Consider the following 21,944-nt stretch of genomic DNA (forward strand, 5'->3'; position numbering starts at 1 on the left):
CATTTAGCTTCAAATTGTCAGGAGAAGGGTTTCTTTCTTAGCTGCCACCAACCTCTTGTCTTTTTTTAATGGTGATTCTTAGAATCAAGAATAACTCTTGTTTTCTCCCATTGTTTTTCACTCTCTATGCCTGTAAGTTCTTTGGGGCAAGACCTACTAATAAAATGTTTACTACTGAATGTTATTATACTAGGTGAGAGTAATTAGGAAAAAAAAGGTACTGGGATGGTATGACACAAATAGAAGTATTTCCTTTCTAACCCTGTTGCCATGTGAAATCCTCTTCCAGTCCTGTATGTGATTTTATTCAAGGTTCTTAGCTGTTGTCTCAGAAAGGGATGAAAGGATCTATTTCAAATTATATGCAGCACATTAAGGGTTCAATTCATTCATTCCTGGCAGTAACATCATCTAAGTAGCCCTCCAAAATTAACAAGACTGAAGACAGCACTAGCTATCCTGAGTATGTTATTCTGTAGGCTAGTATAGTTAATGTACAGGCTTTTTAAATAAGCATAGCATCAGCCTATGCTTATTTAAACCTATGTCCTAGCTTAATTGATACAGAAGACTTTAGTGAAGTGTAAATGTAAGAAAACCACTCATCTGAACATAGAGACAGGGCAAAGAAATACAGAAACATCCAGTTCAGGGTGAACTGAACACATCCAAGAGTATCACCAGTAGCTTTGGAAGTACTCACAAAGTACGCCTTTTTAGCAGGCATACTGGTCACAATGTGGCATGAATCCTGGCACAGAATCCCTGGTAAATATCTGAAAATTCTCAAGTCTTAAAAATATCTCAGGGTGAAGTTTCATGTTGCAGCAAAACTCATTTGAGAGCTAGTTATCACTAAAAGAAGAGGTCTGGCTCCCATCCCAGTCCCAAACTTAGAGAGTTCTGCCCCTGCTCCACAGGATTAGCTCTGGCACTCTTCTAGACAAATGCTAAGCTCATTCGAGGACCTGAAGGAATAGAAAATTTCTCTTTTCCTTTTTCTGAGGAATTTCCAGGACTGCCCTTCGTTAGTGGCATGCAGCCATTACCTCAGGTTACTAGAACATAAAAAAACTTGCCTTAAGTTCACTAGTGGAAATCTGACCATGGACAAATAGCACTGTCCATGACAGCTGCCTAAAGCTTCAAGACTCATGGGGAAATTAGTATCTGAAGAGAACAAGACATTAGACAACTCAGTGCACATCCCTGCAAGTGGATCACTACAGTTCATTGACGTCAATACAAGAAAGTTGTGGGGTTTTTCAGTACCTCTTTGTCTGGTTCTTCTAAGGTTACTGCAAGGTTGTCAAAACTGAAAACAGATTTTTTCCCTTCCTTCACTTATGTTCATAATTTTATATTTTCTTTTATTTTTTTTTTAATTACAAAATCTCTATAGGAATAATTTAAAACACAAACGCAGAGTTTAACTTAGCCATTAGAGCTACTATGAGTTATGAGTCTTGCAAGCTTATTTACAGCAATTAAGAACCCTGTGACTCGCTCCTAGTGGATTATAACTTCTGACAGCAGAAGACTACTTCATGAGGACTTCATGGGCTCTAGAGAGTCATGAGGATTTTAATAAGAAAAGCTCCTTCTGCATGGATACGTACCCCTACAGAAAGTAATTCTGATTATAAAAATTTCTTGTTTAGGTATGCGCCTGTTCTTCTAGTTCATTTTACCATTCTTGCTACAGAAAGAAGTCAGAAAGTTTTCCTAATTATGCAACTGGGAATCCACCTTGCTGAGAGCACTCTCAGCTTTATCGCAGCAACATGAAAGCAGCTTTTGGTCACCTGCTCCCCTGAACACAGTGCAGAAGGCAGACAAATATGAGCAGAGAGCTCAGCATTTGAAACACACAGAATATCTCCACTGGTCTCAGGAAAGCTGCTCTAATTCATGCCAAGGCAGAGTCATGATTGGAGCCTGATTTTATATCTGAATGTCTCTAGGCATGCATATTAGGTCTGTTTTAATTCTTCTGATTCAGCAGCATGTAAAACATTACACTTTACTGCAATTTTAAATGCTTTCATTCTAGTAGAAAACTTATTTTTCACAGGCATAGATCTTTTTCAGCCTCTTAATTCATGTAATACCTTGGGACATCTGAAGCTCCTAAGATTTTTGTACAAGGCTACTTGCAACTTGAGAACCCAGAATAGATCTCATACCCAAAGCCACCAGAAATTTAAGCCTTCAGCATCTCAATGAACTATGTTTTTTTTAACCTTAGGCCTCCAGTTTATGTGGCAGGTGCAACATGATATGGCCAAGAAGCCAGAAAATTCTTGTGTAAGTCATGAGAGGCATTGAGTCTGTCAGAGCAGAACAATAAAACAAGCTACCTATACTGCCTCCTTTGCCAAGGGATCCAGATGTAAGTGCCAAAGGTCCAAAATTAGGCCTCCTGGGCCTAGCCAGGGAGAGTCCAGGCTGAAAGAGATGCACTCACTCAGAGACTATAACTTCCAGGTGCAGAGATCTGATGGAAGACTAGATTTCAAATGGTGACCTCTCCCATAAACACCTCCAGGAACCCAAGCTCACCCACAGCCTGGCAATGCAACTGAGCAAACCAGTAATGGTGCCTTCTCTGCAGCATGCACAGCTTGTACTCTGCAATTTCTCCCCATGCAACAGATGTGTTGCAAAGTGGCAGAGACCCTTGCCTTGTATGATTCAAATCCACTAATTGTTGGTCTTCCCTGCTGTGTCCTCACACACATACTGAATGCATTTGTCAGCAAGCAAGCAAGCTGCGAACCACAAAAAGGTAAAGTGTCCCGTGACTTGCCTGCATCAGTGCTGTGAACTGGAATGCTCACACCAGAGAGGAAATCATGTTGGCACACCTCCCCTCACCCTTCCCAGAAAGGATTCACTCACATACACAGGAAAGATTTCAAAACATTTCTGGGCTGATGCCCAGCTCATGCACCAGGACCCTGCCTACACAGCTGTTTTGCTACCACGTGGGTGGCCAGGTAGTCACCTGAGCAGGCTAGGAGCTTTGAAGCTAAGAGATCTAGGAAGCTGGAAGCAAAGGAATTTGCCAACAACTGAAGGACATCTAATGGGCAGCTCATTCAAATGCTCACCAGCCCAGGGGGTTGCCTGTGGTAACTGGGAGAAGCCAAGAGTGTCATGGCATCACAGAATGGTGGGTAGCCAGTGGAACAGGCCAGGTGGGTCCGCAAGGTTTGCAACAGCATGACAACCTTCCAAGCAGGTTTCCATGAAGCTGGAGAACCAGCCAACCCAGCAATGCAGAATCCAATCAACATTTTGAAAAGGAGAAGTGTTGCATCAGAAAATGTATGATTGGCTCTATTAATCAGACATCGCTTCCTCGTCTGATAAAACTGTGAATGAGAAGTACCTGTCTGTTGTTAACACACCTCATATTTCTTCCACCTCCTCAGACTTGATACACAAACAGCTGACAACATGGACAGATATGTGGAGCACAGAATGCCTTGTGCAACAACAGTGTGCTCTTGCTTATCGGAAAAAGAGGAGAGAGGAAATGAGAATTAAAATGGAAATGTACACCCCTGCTCCATGTGAATACTCCCTGGCTCCGTCATAAATCTTGCACATCTTAGGCAAGTTAGCAAACAACTTGTAGTGTGAAACGAATGTAGCAACAGCCATTGCACCTGAGATCATGGAAACTGGAGCAACTCAGAGAAAAAGCAAGATAGAAATGTAAAGAAAAATTATGATGATTCTGTTCTTACAGAATGTTATTGGCCCTTCCTGCAAATAATTATCATTTGAAAACATCCCTTCTAGACACCTTCCATTTACGAACCCAGACATTGTATACTGACACTGTTAACATTGAGAGAAATTTAGTCTGTTCCCCACTCCATGTCTGTGTCATGGGAGACATCATTTTGCACAGTGTCCAGAGAGCACTAAAACATCCAGCAGCTATAGCGTGGGTCAGAAATGCGTCCCACCTTCTAAATTCATACTTGAAGATGCTTCTTGTTCCACAAAGGACATTGTCTAGCCTTATGTGGCTCTGAATCAAATTAAATGAATGGTTGTATTACATTATTACAGATGCAGCTAAATGCTGTTCACTTGTTCCCAGCAAAACATCTTTCAACTCTGTGGGGAATAACCTGGGAGTCAGACAGTTAATTAATGGTTTCATTTGGCACCAGGGACAGTCTGAAAGAAGCAGTGAGCAGAGCAGCTTAATTTTAATTCTATATACTCATGTACTAGGAAGTCTAAGTTAACAGCTTCAACAGAATATATTACAGTATCCATTGCAAAAGCAAGAAACAAAGATACTGTAAAGCTATTTGGTGCTTTGCTAAATGGGAACAGATCTTAACAGCTGTCTACTAACAACTCCTTTTATACCTAATATTTTGAAGGAAGAACTGTACAGATGAACCCATGCCAACCTATTTTAGCCTCTAGAGACAGAAACACCTACTTGATTTCTTAATTCTAGCTCTGGTTGTGATTACTTGAGCTTTACTTCCTCCCTTCTGACATATGTAGTCATCACCATTATGCGGTCTGTCTGTGTCAGGACAGTGTCTAACACAAAACATACTGACAACAGAGCATCTCAGGGGTTCTACTGCTGCTACCTGTGTGGTACTGAGCAGGAGTAGAATCCTCATCTCTCACACTATGCCTCCTGCCCCTCACCACTGCAGGTTACTGAGGGGACCTAGTCAAAATTCAGCCAGTCAAAAACCAAAATACCCTAAAATTCTGAAAGCTCAAAGTTGTCTGTTTGCTGTTGGAAAAATATCTGCTGAAAAGAGACATCTCACTGATCTGCCAGCTACTGGCAATTCATTAGTAGGTTTTGTGGTTAGACAATACCAGCTGTTCTACCCTTCTTTTAGTAGTTACTTCATACACTTAAGAAGTCAAAAGCTTTGATCCTCTCAGACACTTGTACCTGCCCCTCTCAAGAAGAGTGTAACTGACACTAATAGGATAATTCACAGCTAAAGTGCCTCCTCAGATGCACAAGTGTTCGATGAATTGGAGGACAACCAAACAACAGACAAATAACTTTTCACAAAATGTTAGCTCAGTCTCCTCTCTCTGCTCCCTACAAAAATTAAATATTGTATTCATAGGCTTAGTTATTAACTCCTGTCCTTTTACTTCTATTTTCACATTTGTGTTGGTGTTTGTGTTGGTGATCATGTAATATATTTAGATTGCAGTTTTTTTCAGAGCGAGGTCTACAGCTTGACTGGGAGATTTACCACTTTTAGCAAAATGGGGCTCACTTCTCTGTTGACTTTTTGCAGTGCCACAGTACCATAAATGACCATAAATTCTACCTCTGATCTTGAAACGTGTTGCAGCTGAACTGTGTATTTTCCCTCCTACACCTTCCTTTCATATTGTGACCCCTGATTTTCCTCAGCCTCCACACCACATTTCCTTCCCACATGACAGCTAAATTTAAATCAAGACTGAATTATTGTCTTTTATGTGTAGCTCAGTCAGATATTAGGAACTTGATTCAGGAACTACTGAGAAAAATGCAAGCATTAACCATAGCTGGCCTTAGCTTTAAAAATCTCCTTTTTCTTCCATGCATCAAGCTTTTCTTTACATTTCAAACATATATTAGGAGCCTCAGTTGACTAATACCCATAGGTAGTGGTGGTCTATGTGCTTCATAAAAAAGGGTTCACGTGAAGGGACAAGCTGTTCCCATTACTTCAAGGAGACTCCCTCTGCAGTCTAAGGGTGTTAGAAACTAAGCACCCTCGGCACTGATATATAGTGTTCCTCTTGCAACAAATATGCAGTAACAGAGCTTCCCAGAAAATACATTGCACAGGACAACATATAAAAGCTTTCTCAGAAGGAACCTTGGTTCCAGGGTTCAGAAAACCATAAGAGGAAGAAACACACCCTTCCCCTTCTTCACACTTTCTTCCCTGAGCAAACATTTTGAAGGCAGTTCCTGGAGACAACTCTTGAGGGATTTCCTCAGCCAGTTTCCATTTCTTCCTCGTATCCCTATATTAGAGGCACCAGCCCTTCATTTGCATCTCATCTGTGTCAGTGGGTTTCAGCCTTTCCTGTTTATAGTTTATATACCATCATGGCAGCAGTGCCATTAGGATAATTACAGTTATGATAGAACTCCCTTGCACACTACCAAGAGGCATTTTGTGCCTAGCTAATGAGGTCAGAAATTTCCAAGATTTGCGGAACAAGGGCAAATTGTTTTGGCAAAATGCCTGATTTGCTCCCAAGTTTGCCTGTACCACCTTCTCCTATGGTAGATCCCATCTCCTTTTCTGCATTACTATTCAATGCTACTTTCTGCTTCAGGCTCTTCTTCCTCCAGGATGAACCATATAATGTTTCACCCACCCATACTAAGGGCCACCACCAGCACAGGGACCAATGGAGAATTCTTCCAGTTAAGATGATTACAGAAGCAATGGTGAGAGGGAAAGGGGAGGAATCATAGGCCAAAATCACATTCAAGTGTTCCTAAATAAATATCATTGAACATGCTGTTAAACTGTTGTTATATTGCAAGTAACAAGAGGAAACACAATCTGCTGCTCACAAATGTGTTCTGGTCTTCCAAACCCACCTGCATGCTGTTGCTGTCTCTTCAAGGGAGTCACACATTCCAGAGCATCTCTGCTCTACTCTGGCCTGTGAGATCTGACAATCCAGGTTTTATTTAGCACTTAGTTCCATGTCACATTCAAGGCCAGACTATCACAGCCATTTCTTCAGTCCATACCAAGGCACCAGAATTTTCACAGAGACATGCTTTGTAGACCTAATAACTCTAAATATGATTTGCCTGTGCACTTAAATTGAAGATAAGGTCATCAAAACAGGTATATTAAAAGTGAAATCCTGACACAAACAAAATTAGTAGTGAAACTATCACTAAGAAATATGCATCTTAAAACACAGCTATCATTCTCAGAAGCTATAGAGACAGTAAGCTTCATGCACAGCAGAGTAGCTGACTTAGGAAAAGTATTGTGACTACTGGGAAACTACAGACCTGTCAGTCTGACCTTGGTACCCAGGAAGGTCATGGAGCAGATCATCCAGAATGACATCACACAGCACATACAAGAAAACCACATGATCAGGCCCAGTCAACATGGGTTTATGAAAGGCAGGTCCTGTTTGACCAACCTGTTCTCCTTCTACAACAAGGTGACCCACCTAGTAGATGAGAGAAAGGCTGTGGATGTTGTGTACTTAGACTTCAGTAAAGCCTTTGACACTGTTTCCCACAGTGTCTCCTAGAGAAACTGGCAGCTCATGGCCTGGATGGGTGTGCTTGTCATGGGATAAAGAACTGTCTGGATGGCCAGGCCCAAAGTGTTGTGGTGAGCAGAGCCAAATCCAGCTGGCAGCTGGTCACGAGTGGTGTTCCCCAGGGCTCAGTATTGGGGCCACTTCTGTTTAATCTCTTTATCAATGATCTGGATGAGGGGATTGAGTGCATGAAAAAAGGTCCTAGGTAGGCGCTGGATAGAGACTCGAACTCTTGTGGGTTACTCTGAGCAGTATTTATTGTAGAAGATTTGCAGGAACAGCAGCGTTGGGTCACCTCCTTAGAGAGTGACAATCATACGGCAGTATAACTACTCATTATATAGGGTTCTAACAGGTATTATGCAATTAAGCAAAATTTATCACTGTCTATCACTGTAGATATCCTCAGGTTCCTTCCGTCCCAGTGGTCTGCGGGTTCCACTTCTTCTTTCTTGGCAAGTACCAAACGAAAGGTCATCGGGTCACAGGGCTAGCCTCTTTTGAAGTTCTACCTGTCTCATTTGTTTTCCATAGTTCATCAGTCTAGCATGGAAATCAGCAACCCTAAGAATAGCATTTATCAACGTCTTAACTAAGGGTACAAAGCAAGCATAAGGTAACCACGCTCGTGGTTCTGGGTAAGGGCTATACAGGGGACAAGCTGAGACTTTCAGCCTTAGCAGCACAGCTTATAACACTGCTATAGGCCTAAAATCCTAATTTCCTATTTCCCTACAACAGTGCACCCTCAGTAAGTTTGCAGAAGACACCAAGTTGGGTGGGAGTGTTGATCTGCTGGAGGGTAGGAAGGCCATACAGAGGGATCTGGACCGGCTGAATCTTTGGACTGAGGCCAATTGTATGAGGTTCAACAAGGCCAAGTGCTGGGTCCTGCACTTGGGTCACAACAACCCCAGGCAGCGCTACAGGCTCAGGGAAGAGTGGCTGGAAAGCTGCCTGGTGGAAAAGGATCTGGGGATGTTGATGGACAGCCAGCTGAACATGAGCCAGCAGGGTGCCCAGGTGGCCAAAAAGGCCAACAGCATCCTGGCTTCTATCAGGAATAGTGTGGCCAGCAGGACTAGAGAACTGATTGTGCCACTGTACTCAGTGCTGGTAAGGCCACTCCACAAATCCTGCATTCAGTTTTGGGCCCCTCACTACACAAAAGATATTGAGGTTCTGGAGAGAGTGCAAAGAAAGGCGACAAAGCTGATGAGGGGTCTGGAGCACAAGTCTGATGAGGAACAGCTGAGGGAACTGGGGCTGTTTAGCCTGGAGAAAAGGAGGCTGAGGGGAGGCCTTATGCTGTCTACAACTACCTGAAAGGACATTGTAGCATGGAGGATGTTGGTCTCTTCTCCCAAAGTAGCAAGTGATAGGACAAGAAGAAATGGCCTCAAGTTGCACCAGAGGAGGTTTAGATTGGATATTAGGAAAAAATTCTTCACAGAAAGTGTTGTCAGGTGTTGGAACAGGCTGCCCAGGGAAGTGGTGGAGTCACCATCCCTGGAGGTGTTTAAAAAGTGTTTAGACGAGGTTCTTAGGGACATGGTTTATTGCTGGAGTTAGGTTAGGTTATGGTTGGACTTGATCATCCTGAGGGTCTCTTCCAACTGAAATGATTCTATGATTCTACCTAATCCCCTCACAGTCAAAACTAAGCACCGTGCACTCTACATGGGTGGTAAGTCATTTCCAGACACTTACCCTTTCTATAAAATCTCAACCTAACCTCCACAGGCTATCAGGATGTTACCATAAAGACTGCTAACTCTAGGCTCACTTACCATTTTACAGAAGAAACATCACACACCAACACTTATTGCTGCACGAGATTTTGCAGTCTTTCAATATGCCCTGGAGCCAGATATCATCTTTTTGGCTAAGGCTCATACTGTATCTGTACACAACTGTTTCTTCCAGTGTTGTTATAGCTGTACCTTATAAAACTCCTTAAACGCCCAACACATCAGCTTTTGGCACAGCTCTCTCGAGCAGGTGTGTTGTGCAAAGCATTCTTCAGGACTAGCAGGGATTAAATGGCATTTTGTGGGTCCCAGGAGCTCCAGTTCATATTGCTCTGATCTCCATCAGGCCAAGTTTCCTCTACTCGGTAGAGCCAAAGGATGTTGCACATTCAGATATACAGAGTGAGAAGAAAGCCTAAAGTGTAAGATGACTCCAGCATCACTGTATTTTTAAATCTCTGACTTGCAACAATTTAAAGTAAAGCTTTCCACAGAAGCATGCTCCCAAATGCAGATATATGGAAAACAAGTGCTTCTGGGCTAAAAACATTTCTGATGTATTCCAGGGAGGTACAAGAAGCTGGGAAGTAGATGATTTGTATAAAATATCTTCATAAAACACTCCTCTAGTGAAGCTTCTGTGATCTTGCCATTTTTGCTGAAGCATCTCCTTAGATGATACCACATGGCTGGGATACTTTGAAAACTTGGAATTGCTAAAGGCTTTATTGCTAGAGGTTTTGCTGCTTTAAGACACAGTGACACCATGTGGTCAATTGCTTTGCCCAGAAACGACATACTAATGGAAAGGGCAGCGTACAATTTTCTGTTTTCTTTTGCTTTATTAAATTTAGCTTAAGGATGCTCATACATAACTATATTGACTGGTGAGAGTAAACTTGGATAGAACAATTGCCATCTGAACAGTTACACAAAACCAAAGCAAATGACCATTTGGGGTATCAGCACATGTTCTGAAGTCCAGTGTTTGCAAAAGTGTCCTCTGAAAACATACCTGTAAGTTTGGCAAGTAAATACCCATATGCACAGTTTGCACACAGGCCAAAACATCATATTCACTTGGTAGATGCAAGCAATGGGTAGAACTATGATTCTACATTCTTCTTAAAAAAGTACACCTGGAAGGTATACCTAACTATCTGGGGTTTAATTCTGCAGTAATATCACCAAAAAAATGCAATTAATCCTGAAAATGGATAGATTTTTGCCTTGCTCTCATGGCTTGTTTTCCTTCCAAGTATATGCAGATGCCTGCATTTATTTTTACAGACAGTCCTGAGTATTTAAATTCACAAGTGGGAATAATGCTGCTAGAAATGTTCTCAGTAGTTGTTACCAGTCTGTGTTATATAATGTGGTGACTGATGAGATGAATCATCTCTCCCCAGCACTGTTCTTTTTTTCCAAATCAAGTACTGCACATTCAAAAGGTACAGCTCATGAAGAATGCTAAGAATTGGCAGATGTCTTTGAAAGAGAGACAGAGAGACAGGCAAGCCAATAGGCAGATGAAAACTGAATTCAGATTACTTACATATCCCCCAACAGAAAGAGAATAATACATTAAATAAGCTCTTCACAGAGAATGTATTAACTCAGTACTACTATTAAAAACAAAAAAAATGTTCAGTAAGAAATGGGTATTTTGAGGCAGGTTACAGAATATCTTGCTATAAAGAACAGAAAGCAAGGGAAAATATAGCAAACACCACTCCCAGTTGTACAGGCTTTGCAAACTCAATGTTCCATAAATGCTGCTTTTTTTATTGGTTAGATAACATGCTGGTGTCATTTTTTGTTCAGCAATTTATTTCAATACTATCACAGTGCATCTGACTTTGATTTAAATAGGCTAGATTGAAAAGTGATGTAACTGGATTTTCACAGTATCACAGTATCATAGTATGTTTGGGATTGGAAGGGACCTCAAAAGATCATCTAGTCCAATCCCCCTGCTGGAGCAGGAACACCTAGGTGAGGTCGCACAGGAACATGTCCAGGCGGGTTTTGAATGTCTCCAGAGAAGGAGACTCCACAACCTCCCTGGGCAGCCTGTTCCAGTGTCTGTTACCCTCACTGAGAAGTTTTTTCTCAAATTTAAGTGGAACCTCTTGTGTTCCAGCTTGATCCCATTACCCCTTGTCCTATCATTGTTTGCCACCTAGAAGAGCCTGGCTCCATCCTCATGGCACTCACCCTTTATATATTTATAAACATTAATGAGGTCACCTCTCAGTCTCCTCTTCTCCAAACTAAGAGACCCAGCTCCCTCAGCCTTTCTTCATAAGGGAGGTGCTCCACTCCCTTAATCATCTTCATTGCCCTACACTGAACCCTCTCCAGCAGTTCCCTGTCCTTCTTGAACTGAGGGGCCCAGAACTGGACACAATATTCCAGGTGTGGTCTCACCAGGGCAGAGTAGATGGGAAGGAGAACCTCTCTGGACCTACTAACCACCCCCCTTGTAATACACCCCAGGATGCCATTGGCCTTCCTGGCCACAAGGGCACAGTGCTGGCTCATGGTCATCCTGTTGTCCACCAGAACCCCCAGGTCCCTCTCCCCTACACTGCTCTCTAATATGTAATTTCCCAACCTATACTGGAACCTACATACATAATAATTTCACCCATATGCATAAGTAGTTTAGAGCCCTGACTAGTGAGATTATGCTGCCATCTTGTGACCTGTAAATTTTACTTTGCTACAGTGACAGCAATTTTTCCACTAGATTGGGAGGACAGTGTACATGTGCCCCTGGTATGCAGGCACAATGACCATGCTTTGAGCAGCTGAGCCCTCTTTTATATTCAGACCCATGTTTTCTCTCCTTAGCTTTCTTACCTGTGACTCAGGGGCTGCACCCCTCAATGTCATTGTCATTGCTAATGGAAGTGCTGTCCATGGACAGGCCTGGGTAGGGACTGCAGGCAGCCCTGCAGAGGGGAGTGAAACCCATAGTTTAAAGGAGTAGGATTTTGTAATAAAGGCTACAGAATTTCTCCCTGCTGCCAAGAGACTCATCCATACTGGAAAGCAAAACACACAGCCAGCATTTGAATATGACAGTATACACTGAAAAAAAAAAAAAAAAATACATACTCTTTACAGCTGGGAAGGAGAATGAGTATAAATTATTATACAGTTTTGCACGCTGATGATAAATTTTTCCTCTCCATCTTCCCAAGAGTAAAGCTTGTATATGTATGGTAGAATGTTTCTTTATTAAAAAAAATAAAATAAAATAAAATAAGCAAGCTGTATGTTACAATTGGCTGTATTCTGAATCTAAATGGGATTGTTCCATCTGCTCAAATTAAATAAAACAGCTGCATGTCAAAGTGGTTATGCTGTTCCCTTGAAACAATACAGACTTCAGTTGCAGTGTCTGCTTATGTAGTATTTTGGAATATGTGGCAAAAGCTTAATATAGCTGCAATCAGATTGAAAAGCAAACTGGGAACCTCTCAGCTAGTAACCCCCTGTTCCTTCTTTATACCTCAACTGTATGTGCTTCCATCAGTGTTCATTCCCAATACACTTCAGAAGTGAAGACACAGAATGAGACCTTGAAATTCTGACAGCCTGGAAGGCACGTGCAAGGCAGGAGCAGGGACACAGCAGGTACAAGCAGGCTTGGGAGCTCTGAGCTCACGCAACAGCTGCTCTGAGCTCAGAGACATGTTTGGGAGAGCCCACAGAAGGCACACACAGCCAAAAGGTTCCCTCAACATGTCCAACTGGAAACAAATCATCATTCCTTCTTCACTACCAAAGCCTCAGCCACCATTATACACCCAAATCTCTGAAGTCTTTTCTCTCTGATCCTTGTATGCCAAAGTAAACCGAAGCATACAGCTTTTAGATTCCAATTCGTGTTTCCAGGACATACTATGTTTTCTTCAGGATATGGCGTAGCAGAATAGGGTTCCCAGCTAGCAACTGAAGGTTATGTTTGCCTGTTCCTTATTTTTGAGGTGGCTAATTGCACTGCATTGATTGTATAAATGGAACCTCAAATCTTGTGACAGTGAGGACTTTACACTTATAATACTAAAACATTCAGGGAAATACAAAGCCAGCTGAATCTTCTCTGTGAGACTTAGCAGTATATTTCAACAACCATAATAATAACTAATACTGCTGTGGCAGTGCAAGTCTCTGGGCAGATTTACAGCTAATCCATTTGTAAATTTAAGTAAAGAAAAAAAAAAAAGAATTTTGAACTCATATGGTTCCCCAGTCCCTCAGTGAGACTGTGATGACAGGCAAAGACCTTCTTTAACATCAGCATTTGTTCCTTCAGAGGACAAGGAAGGTGTCTCAAGTTTCTTTCTTTCCAACATTCCTGACAAGCAAAGCAATTTGTCAGGGGAGACATTTGGCACAGTCACGTCAGGAGGAGAGCCCTTGACACTGTGCAGCAAGTTAGCAGCGACCCATCTGACGTGGCACAGCACAGTGCAGGAGAGATGCCGCAGCTTGCACAGCTGATGTGCCTGGGATCCAGGAGAACGTGAGGGTCAATTGCAAAAGCCTAAATCTACTATGTGAGATCCAGCTGGGGTAGCTAAGCCTCCTGAAAAAGGCTCAGAAAGGACGTATGTACTGTTGTTTCTGCAACTATAAATGCTGTTTACTCTGGAGAGCCGCTTTCCCCCAACTCTTCAGAGCTGGAAGTGAATTCCAGTTCTCATGACTAACTGCTGCACCTCCTTTGTGGAAACACAATATACTATTTAAGCACACAACAGAAGAATTGAATCATCTCATATCAAAGCTTATCTTTAATGTGCTGTATCCAAGTGAATGAATGGAGTTCATTCTGTTCCATTTCTTTCCAGCAAGCATCAACTGATATAATGAAATATGTGGCATCAACCAGACATCATTTCAAGTCTGCTGGAGCTAAACGCAGATCTTGATGACTATCTCGGGAACAAATATTCCTTTCAGCAGCACATATCTGGAGCTGATATACTCCTATATATATGTAAGCATAAACATGTTTCTACTGGTCTTTGCCTGTACCCTTATGTTTCATTACTGTCTTTTACAGCCACCTTCTTCCACAGCCAGGAAAGTATTTAATCTTTCTGCTGGGCTTGGATGAAGTGTGTTCTCATGCAAAAAGTCAACTGAAGGCAACATACCAGTGAAACTCCAGAGCACCTTTCAGACTACAACCAGAATGGAGTTTCAATGGCAAATAATTGTTATACCTAATTTTAACGCAGAGAAATGCTCTAACCCCAGTCCACAAGCTCCCACTGCTCCATGACTGACTTCATACCTGTCCACTAAATCATAATTCTAGAATACGGAAAGACAAAAAATGAATCTCTATATTCACTCAGCATTCACTTCTGTAAGATGCTGGTCACTCTGACACTAATCAAATATTTGTGGACCTATAAAATCCCACTGATTTCAACTAGAAATCTTTTTGGATGCATGACATCTGGTCTCATACTAGTCTCATGGTCAAAAATCCCAAAGACAGTGCTCAGGAGTCCACCTGGCAAGCTGAAACAAGAAGTCTTTAGAGCAGACAGATATTGCTAAAAAGATCTTTCCTTTCTTCTTAAAGGGCTAGAAGAGGCACTTAAGAGAGCAGAAGGTATTCTGTTGTCAGAAAACCTCTGTGAATCCAGACTAATGTTCAGGGGTTGCTGGTGGTTTTTTGTGGGATGGTAGTAAGCCAACGATACACTGGGCATCCATAGCTGGCAAGGCCACATCCTGTCTCTCAGGCAAACATAATCCACATATGGAAACAGACAGAAACATGTTAGTGATAAAGGTAAGAAAGGGTCCTGCTTCCCTGCAGGAATTCTTGCCATGGCAGTATTTGCATCTCCATGTTCTTGAAGCCCAGCTCCAAACACACAGATATTTTATTTTTAGATAAATCCAACTCTGCAACAAGAGTTTGTGTTAGGCCTGCCATTTCTTCCTCATTTCACAAGAAGGGCTTAAGAGGTACCATAAGCACTGAGCCCCTCTGCCCTGAGGCAAATATAATCTTTAAATCTTTTTAATATATCATCTCTTCCCTGCCATAGTAATACACCAGGCTCCTCTTCCTCTGATACACTCTGCTCCCAGAATGGATTCGGTTGCAGCAGTAGTCCAAATGGCCGTTGGAGTCACAAAGTCCGCACCAGTGTTAACTGAAGAATGTTGTAGTTTAAGAGCCTGCTAACAGGACTAAAGCCTGAGACCTGATAACACCTTTCCTTTCAACCTACTTCATTACAACAACCTGATCATTTGTATTATAACAAGATATATGGAACTCATTTTCGAACTTTGTCAACCAGAGCTCAAAATAAAGCTGGCATTCTTCTTATGAGAGACATGAAAGAAAGAGGAAGGAAGGAAGGGAGGGAGGAAAAGGGATGGAAAGGGAAGGGAAAGGGAATCAGAATTCATAAAACTGAGTGAAACAGGCTGAAACAGGAGAAGAACAAAACAAAAGGCCAAGGACAAGTGATGGATAATCAGCAGAAGCTCAGGCCTCTAGCTGCCCTGGGGACAACAGCAGAAGAGCAGGGTGGTTTGGTCTGGGGCTCTTCCCTGGAAGTGGAGGTAGGTCCATGCTGTGCCCGCCGTGTCTTCTAGGCCTGCAGGGAGTCAGAGCTGAGGGTGGAATTGCCAGCCAAGCAAACAATGTCATGACATCTAAGCTCATTTAAACACCTCTTGTTTCAGTGAAACGTTTTTTAGATGATGAATGGCTTTCGAGAAACCAGAGCTTTTCTTTTTTTTTTTCCTCTTTTTCTGCTGAAAAGTCTGTTTGGAGGCACATGACCTGGTGCTATCATTTTCAGAGGCATGAAAAGATTCAAACCATGCTTAAACATGCTTTCAGTTTTTACACTTCTTTAATGAAAACTTAAAACACATGAACAAAAATCTTACAGAGATAAGAGCATTCCTGATTGTGTCCACATGGAACCTTGCACTGGAGAACTGGGGACCATAGAAAGAAGGAAACATCCTTATGGGTCACAGACACTCATCTGCTCCCAGAAGAACTACATTTCTTATACTAAGTCACCTTCCAGCTAGTATCTCCTTAACTCTGTAATCTGTGCATGCAGTGACCCGCAGAAAAATCACTGCCTATTTTTTATGTGTAGCAGGAGGCTCCAGGAACACCACCTCATAAGGAGAATTTTGCACCATTGTACAGACAGACAGGAAAGCAGCTGAGACACACAGGCATTCTTCAAGTCACAACTGTATGTACAACAATTTAGCCTGAACAGCTGGCTAGGAGGTCGTAAAAGAAATGTGTTTTACTACGTGAGTGCTAGATGAAATGACCCTGTTGCCAAACTTGGCTAAGAGCTGGAACAGCCGCAGTGCATACATAGGATTTATGAGACTAACATCTGGATTCCTCCCTGAGCCCAGGAAATTGCATTCCTTTGAGATCTGGACTGATGTTCATTGATAATGCGAGATTATGCTTTTCTGCAGGGAGAAAAAAAGCAAAGCAGAAGTACTTGAAAGCCAAATAGCCTTATGTGGAGGACTGAAAGGAATGAAGAAGGATAATCTATTACCATCTTAAAAATTCTACTCTCCTCTCAACATAGAGGGTGAACTTGTGCATGTAAAGGACCAAATGATTTGTCCATGTTTTTAAAAGTTTTCCTAAATTTGTGAATTGAAACATAGAGTGGTATTACCTGCCTCAGCCCATTACCATCCCACATGTGGTGTCTGTCATATGGCTAATCAGGCAGACACAAGTGATGAAAATACCCAGAAAGTAAATGTCAGAAGCTTAAAATGGAGAGAAAAGACAGCTCTGGCCTGACTATGACTGAATTCGCTCTGCTGATGAGAACACTAGTCTGGGAAGTAGGAGAACCTAACCAAGCACAGCCGGGGCAGGAGAACTCAGCCTCCTAATCCCCACAGAGAGCCCAGCTTTTAGCTCAACACCTATTTCAAGGAGACTTTTACCACCTTTGTTTAAGAGGATAAAATAGAGTTACGCAACTAAATGCTAATCTTTTCCCTAATGGGAGAAAAATATATTTTTTTAAAATACCTTTTTTATCTTGGGACTCTCTAGCAGTTAGAGAGCAAAGAACCATGTTATTTTCATGTCTGATTAGTGACTGAAAAATCTGAGTGGAATCAACAAAAAGTGAAGTAAGTGAAATTTTTTCCTTCATGTCCACATCAACCTCAAAGTGAGAGATCTTGAGAAAATTTCTATAACCTGTCACCAGAGCTTCAGTGATGGAAAGCAGTTATTACCTCTCCATGAAAGTGTTAGTTGTCAGCGTCCCAAGACAATAACTGTACTAATAATAGCTGGTTGCAAAACCACTTAGTTGCGAAAGTACACAAAATACAGATTTCAGTGACTTGTTCCTAAGTAGCTATTAGTGGCAACTGGTGATACTGTCATTCATTGTCTTACAGAGAAAAATGGATTCACCTTGTGGCTGAGCAATTGGCATCTTGTGACTGGGCTATCCTGCTCATCCCAGGGCAGGCAGTGGTTACTGCACACTGGTCCCTGGCACTGCACAGGGAAACCCACCATCTGGTCAGGACCTGAGCCGTCTTCCTCTCACTTGCATATCTACCTCTTCTGGCAGAGGGAGACCCTACATTCTACAAAAAAAACCCACAAGTAATTACAAAACAGATTTTTTTTAATCTTATGTTCTTCCTTTTCTTTCCACTCTCCATTCCTCCCTTTCTTTCCAACACACGTTTACATACACCCACATCCAGCCCCCACCCGCCACCCCTTTGATATATTGTCTTTTTATGAAGGAAAGAATTCAATAATTTATACTCCTTGAATGCATTTCTTTCTTTCTTTTCTTTAGAAATGTGCAATTTATACCTCTATTTTAGTTGATTTTTGATTTTTCATCACTGGATTATTATTCTGATTTTGGGCATTGTATGTACTGAAATGCCACTACATGTACTGGACTGGAGTGAAATATTTCTACATATTTTCCCATCATAAAATAGAAACCAGTAGAAAAACACACTTGTAAGACAGTGGCTTGTAATGAATCACTTCTAAAAAGCCACCATCTTTGAGCTGCACAATATTTTCTTCCACAGAGAAGAAGATGATGATAAAATGTTGATGATAAGTATTGGAAAGCACCTGCAAGAGTGTAAGGCACAAAAAAATCAGTGACTATAGGCTGAAGGCATTGACCTCTCACTGGCCACAAGAACTATGAACAAAGCTCTGAAGTAACTGAGATTGATGAGAAGTCTTACAGGAGCTGTGACAGGAATATTACCATGGCAATCATAATCGAGCTTTTTATGGTCACATTTTAACAAAATTACTTCAGTGTTGAGCTTTTTATTTAGATGGCAAAAACCTTGTCCCTGATAAAATCTAGGCATGTTTGAAATAACTACCTTCCCTTCTCTATGGGGATGCTCTCGACATGCTCCTGACAAATCAAATGCACAGATTTTTCTGCAGGATGTTCTTTTGCCCTTTTGTCTTCCATTTTTTTATAAGGCAATGTGAGTCATTTATAGGGACACTTGGACTGTAATATCTAGTCTGATGAGAAGGGCAGAAATAAACCGATGCACAAAATGAAGCATCAGTCAGAAGTCAGCCTCACATCCAGTTTTCTCCAGCATCATTTTTTTACACTGTTCCAGTTCAGTACAAGACGACTATAACTGCATAATGACAGGGCTTCATGCAGCTGTTACAAACCTCTCATCTCTTCAAAGCAAGGGCTGAGGTTTGCTCTGCTGCAATATGTATATACCACCACCAACAGCTCTGGATGTGTTGTAAGTGGCATATTAGGGTTCACTCACTGCCACTCTCCAGCTGCTTCTCCTGGGTTTGTAAATCTTCAGTGGGGAACAACAAACAGACCAACATGAAAATAAGAAACGGTGTCTCCGCAGGAGCTACAGTTCTTTTCACTAATCAACAAACCCCTTCCACCATGTAATGTACTTCGACTTGTACCTACAGTACTCACACTATTCACTCATTAAAACCATCCTAAAGATATCTTCAAGATCCCCATGTGCTCTATGGAATTGTTTGCCTGCTAGGTCCAAGGGTAGTATCTTTTCAACACTCTACTAGTTTCTCTCAGACTGGAATCTGTTTCTCCCCAAAAAAAACATTTCACTTCCAGTATGTACCTTCTTCTTCTAGGAGAGGAATCTTTCCTGAATGCCTGTCTCAACAGAACTGACTGAATCTGTATCATTTGCTGCCTGGTTTAATTTAGCTCTCAGTTTCCATGAATGATGCCCATGGCATGTACATATTCCAGGAGACAGAAGGAGATACCACATCCCCTTCTGAGCTATTCATACCTTTGCTAAAGGAAGTCATAGGTTCCTATAGCTGGTCTTCTGACTGTGGGTATAATGCCATTTAAAAGCATAAAGAAATGTGGTTAACAACTCTTGAACCAGACTTTCTGTTTCAGGCAAATGCACTTCATGCTGGGGAAAGAGTATTTGAATATGTCATTTCTTAGTATCTCAAAAAATTGAAAAGGGCCCCCAAGGTCATTCCACCCAAACATCTAGTCAAAGCAGGAGTAACTTCCAAAGTTAGATGTCCTGGTTTCAGCTAGGATAGACTTAATTTTCTTTCTAGCAGCTGGTATAGTGCTGTGTTTTGGATTAGGTATGAAATGAATGATGATAATACACTGACATTTTGGTTGTTGCTGGGTAGTCAAGGACTTTTTCAGCTTCCCATGCTCCACCAGGTACACAAGAAGCTGGGAGGGAGCAAAGCCAGGAGAGTTGACTCAAGCTACCCAAAGGGGTGTTCCTTACCATGTGATGTCATCCTCGGTATAGAAACTGGAGTTGACCGGAGACAAACACCGCTGCTTGGGAATGAATGGGTACTTGGTGTTGTGGGTGCTGAGCAACTGCACTGTGCATTACTTGTATATTTTATTATTAGTAGTAGTATTAGTATTATTATTATTATTTCCTTTTCCTTTGTTGTCCTATTAAACTGTTCTTATCTCAACCCACAAGGTTTTTCCTTTCCTCCCTTTCAGTTCTTTTCCCCATCCCACTTAGGGGGAATGTGAGCAAGTGGCTGTGTGGTTCTAGATGCTGGCTGGGGTTAAACCATGACATTAGATCATGCCACTCTTTTTTTTTCAGTAAAAAATGTTCACAGATGGGGATTCCACAGCCTCTTTGGGGACCTCTTCTAGTGCTTAACCGCTCTCACTGTTAAGAATTTCCTTCCCTGTTGTTTACAAGTTGCAAACTGTGACCACTATGTGTTGTCCTTGCACTGCACATTTCCTGCTAGTAGAATAGAGCACACTCTGTATCACTTTTTTAGTTTGAATTTTTTTTTTTTCTTCAATAGTGTCTCAGGTGGTGTCAGTGGCTTCATTAGCTGCACTGTCTCAAGGTCTGATTGTTTTGCCTACCTGGAGCTGCAAGATAATCCACCTCACCAGAACAGCTGTGTTTAGCAGCCACCATGTCCCTAGTATGCAAATTATGGTATAAAAGGTGATGAGGTATTCAGCAGAAATCTATAGCGTACCTGACCTTTCTTATTGAAAGCCTTGAACACGGTCGCAATAATCAGCCACCAATAAACACTCCAGCACAGCCTGTTTCATATGTCTGTTTGTAAGCATGGATCCATAAGCAGGGTTTTAACCTTGATCCTGAACTTACAGGGAAGGGTAGCATGTGATTGCATTCCTTAATTATAATCCATCCTATCTAAAATAGTCAGGAGTGTTACAAAGGCTATCAGAATTACTAAAGGCTTCAGATGGTTTTACAGTGTTAACATTTACTACCTCATACTACAAACTGGAATATGAATATTCACTGTAAAGCTGTAGCTAGATGAAGTTTGATAGACACACCACAAAGATACTTTTTTTTAATTGCATCTGCATATATTGTAAGAAAGAACACTATGTAGTTATTCAGACCAATAGTCCCATTGAGAGAAGGATCCTCCCATATGAATTGCCACTTAGAAACCTTTCTTGTAAGATGAAAAAAAGCCCTTATCGGCAAATAAGGGTCTTCCAAACATACCTTTCACTGGAAAATAACTTCGTCATGCTCCACTTTCCAACAGACAGTGCACGCTCCACTGGAACATCCCCAAAGCTAAAGCAGCGTTCTCTCTCGCCAGTCCATTGGCAGCAGCCCAGAGCTGCATGCCAGGGATTTAAGGGAGGGTTTACTGAGAGCTGGTGCCCACTTCTAACAATCAGGTCTCTGTCAAGTGAGAAAGATACAAAAAATAATTCATCTTTTCTCCTTTATGCATTGCTGCTTCTATTACTAGTAAGGGGAATGTCCAAAGTGCTGCAGGGCTATAGTGCTGCATGGAAAGACCCATGGCTCACTCCTGACTTTTAAATGCTACATGATCTCTGCACAGTTTGGCAGCTCCTAACCCATTTTGATACCTGAAACTGAAAAAGATAATTTCTTTTGTGCACACCTTATCTAGAATTTCCTGCCAAGAATATCAGCATCAAGGATGTCACCCTGCAAATAATAAAGACACATAGATTAAATCCCTGATGTAATTGATGGGCAATACATGACTGTTTCTGTATTAGAAATAAATGAGAATTTCCCTATACGGTCACAGTCTGACAAGCTTTTTGAGGTTACATTCAAAAAGATGTTAACATTGACTCATGGTGTGTTATGTTTAGGTAAGGAAAAACTCCTTACCCACACAAGAAACAAATAATCGTGTCTCTTAAGGAAAATCTCTTCTGCTGCTTTGCTCATGTCTGCTTTCTTTACTAATGACTGCAGGATTTGTGCATTTTCTAACCACTCATGATC

The 21,944-nt window shown here is 41.7% G+C and overlaps 1 protein-coding gene across 2 annotated transcripts in view; it reads right to left on the reverse strand.

Moving 5' to 3' along the window:
• LOC102098523 (cytosolic phospholipase A2 beta) overlaps positions 1 to 21,317 on the reverse strand; it is a 58,320-nt gene extending 37,003 nt beyond the window's left edge. For both annotated transcript variants that reach the window (XR_010473005.1, XR_010473001.1), the window contains exon 1: positions 21,174 to 21,317. The gene's annotated coding sequence lies outside the window, so the exon portion shown is untranslated. The remainder of the gene's footprint in view (positions 1 to 21,173) is intronic.
• Between the last annotated feature and the right edge of the window lie 627 nt (positions 21,318 to 21,944).

The sequence above is a fragment of the Columba livia genome, chromosome 5 (assembly GCF_036013475.1).
Source record: "Columba livia isolate bColLiv1 breed racing homer chromosome 5, bColLiv1.pat.W.v2, whole genome shotgun sequence".
Lineage (NCBI taxonomy): Eukaryota > Metazoa > Chordata > Aves > Columbiformes > Columbidae > Columba > Columba livia.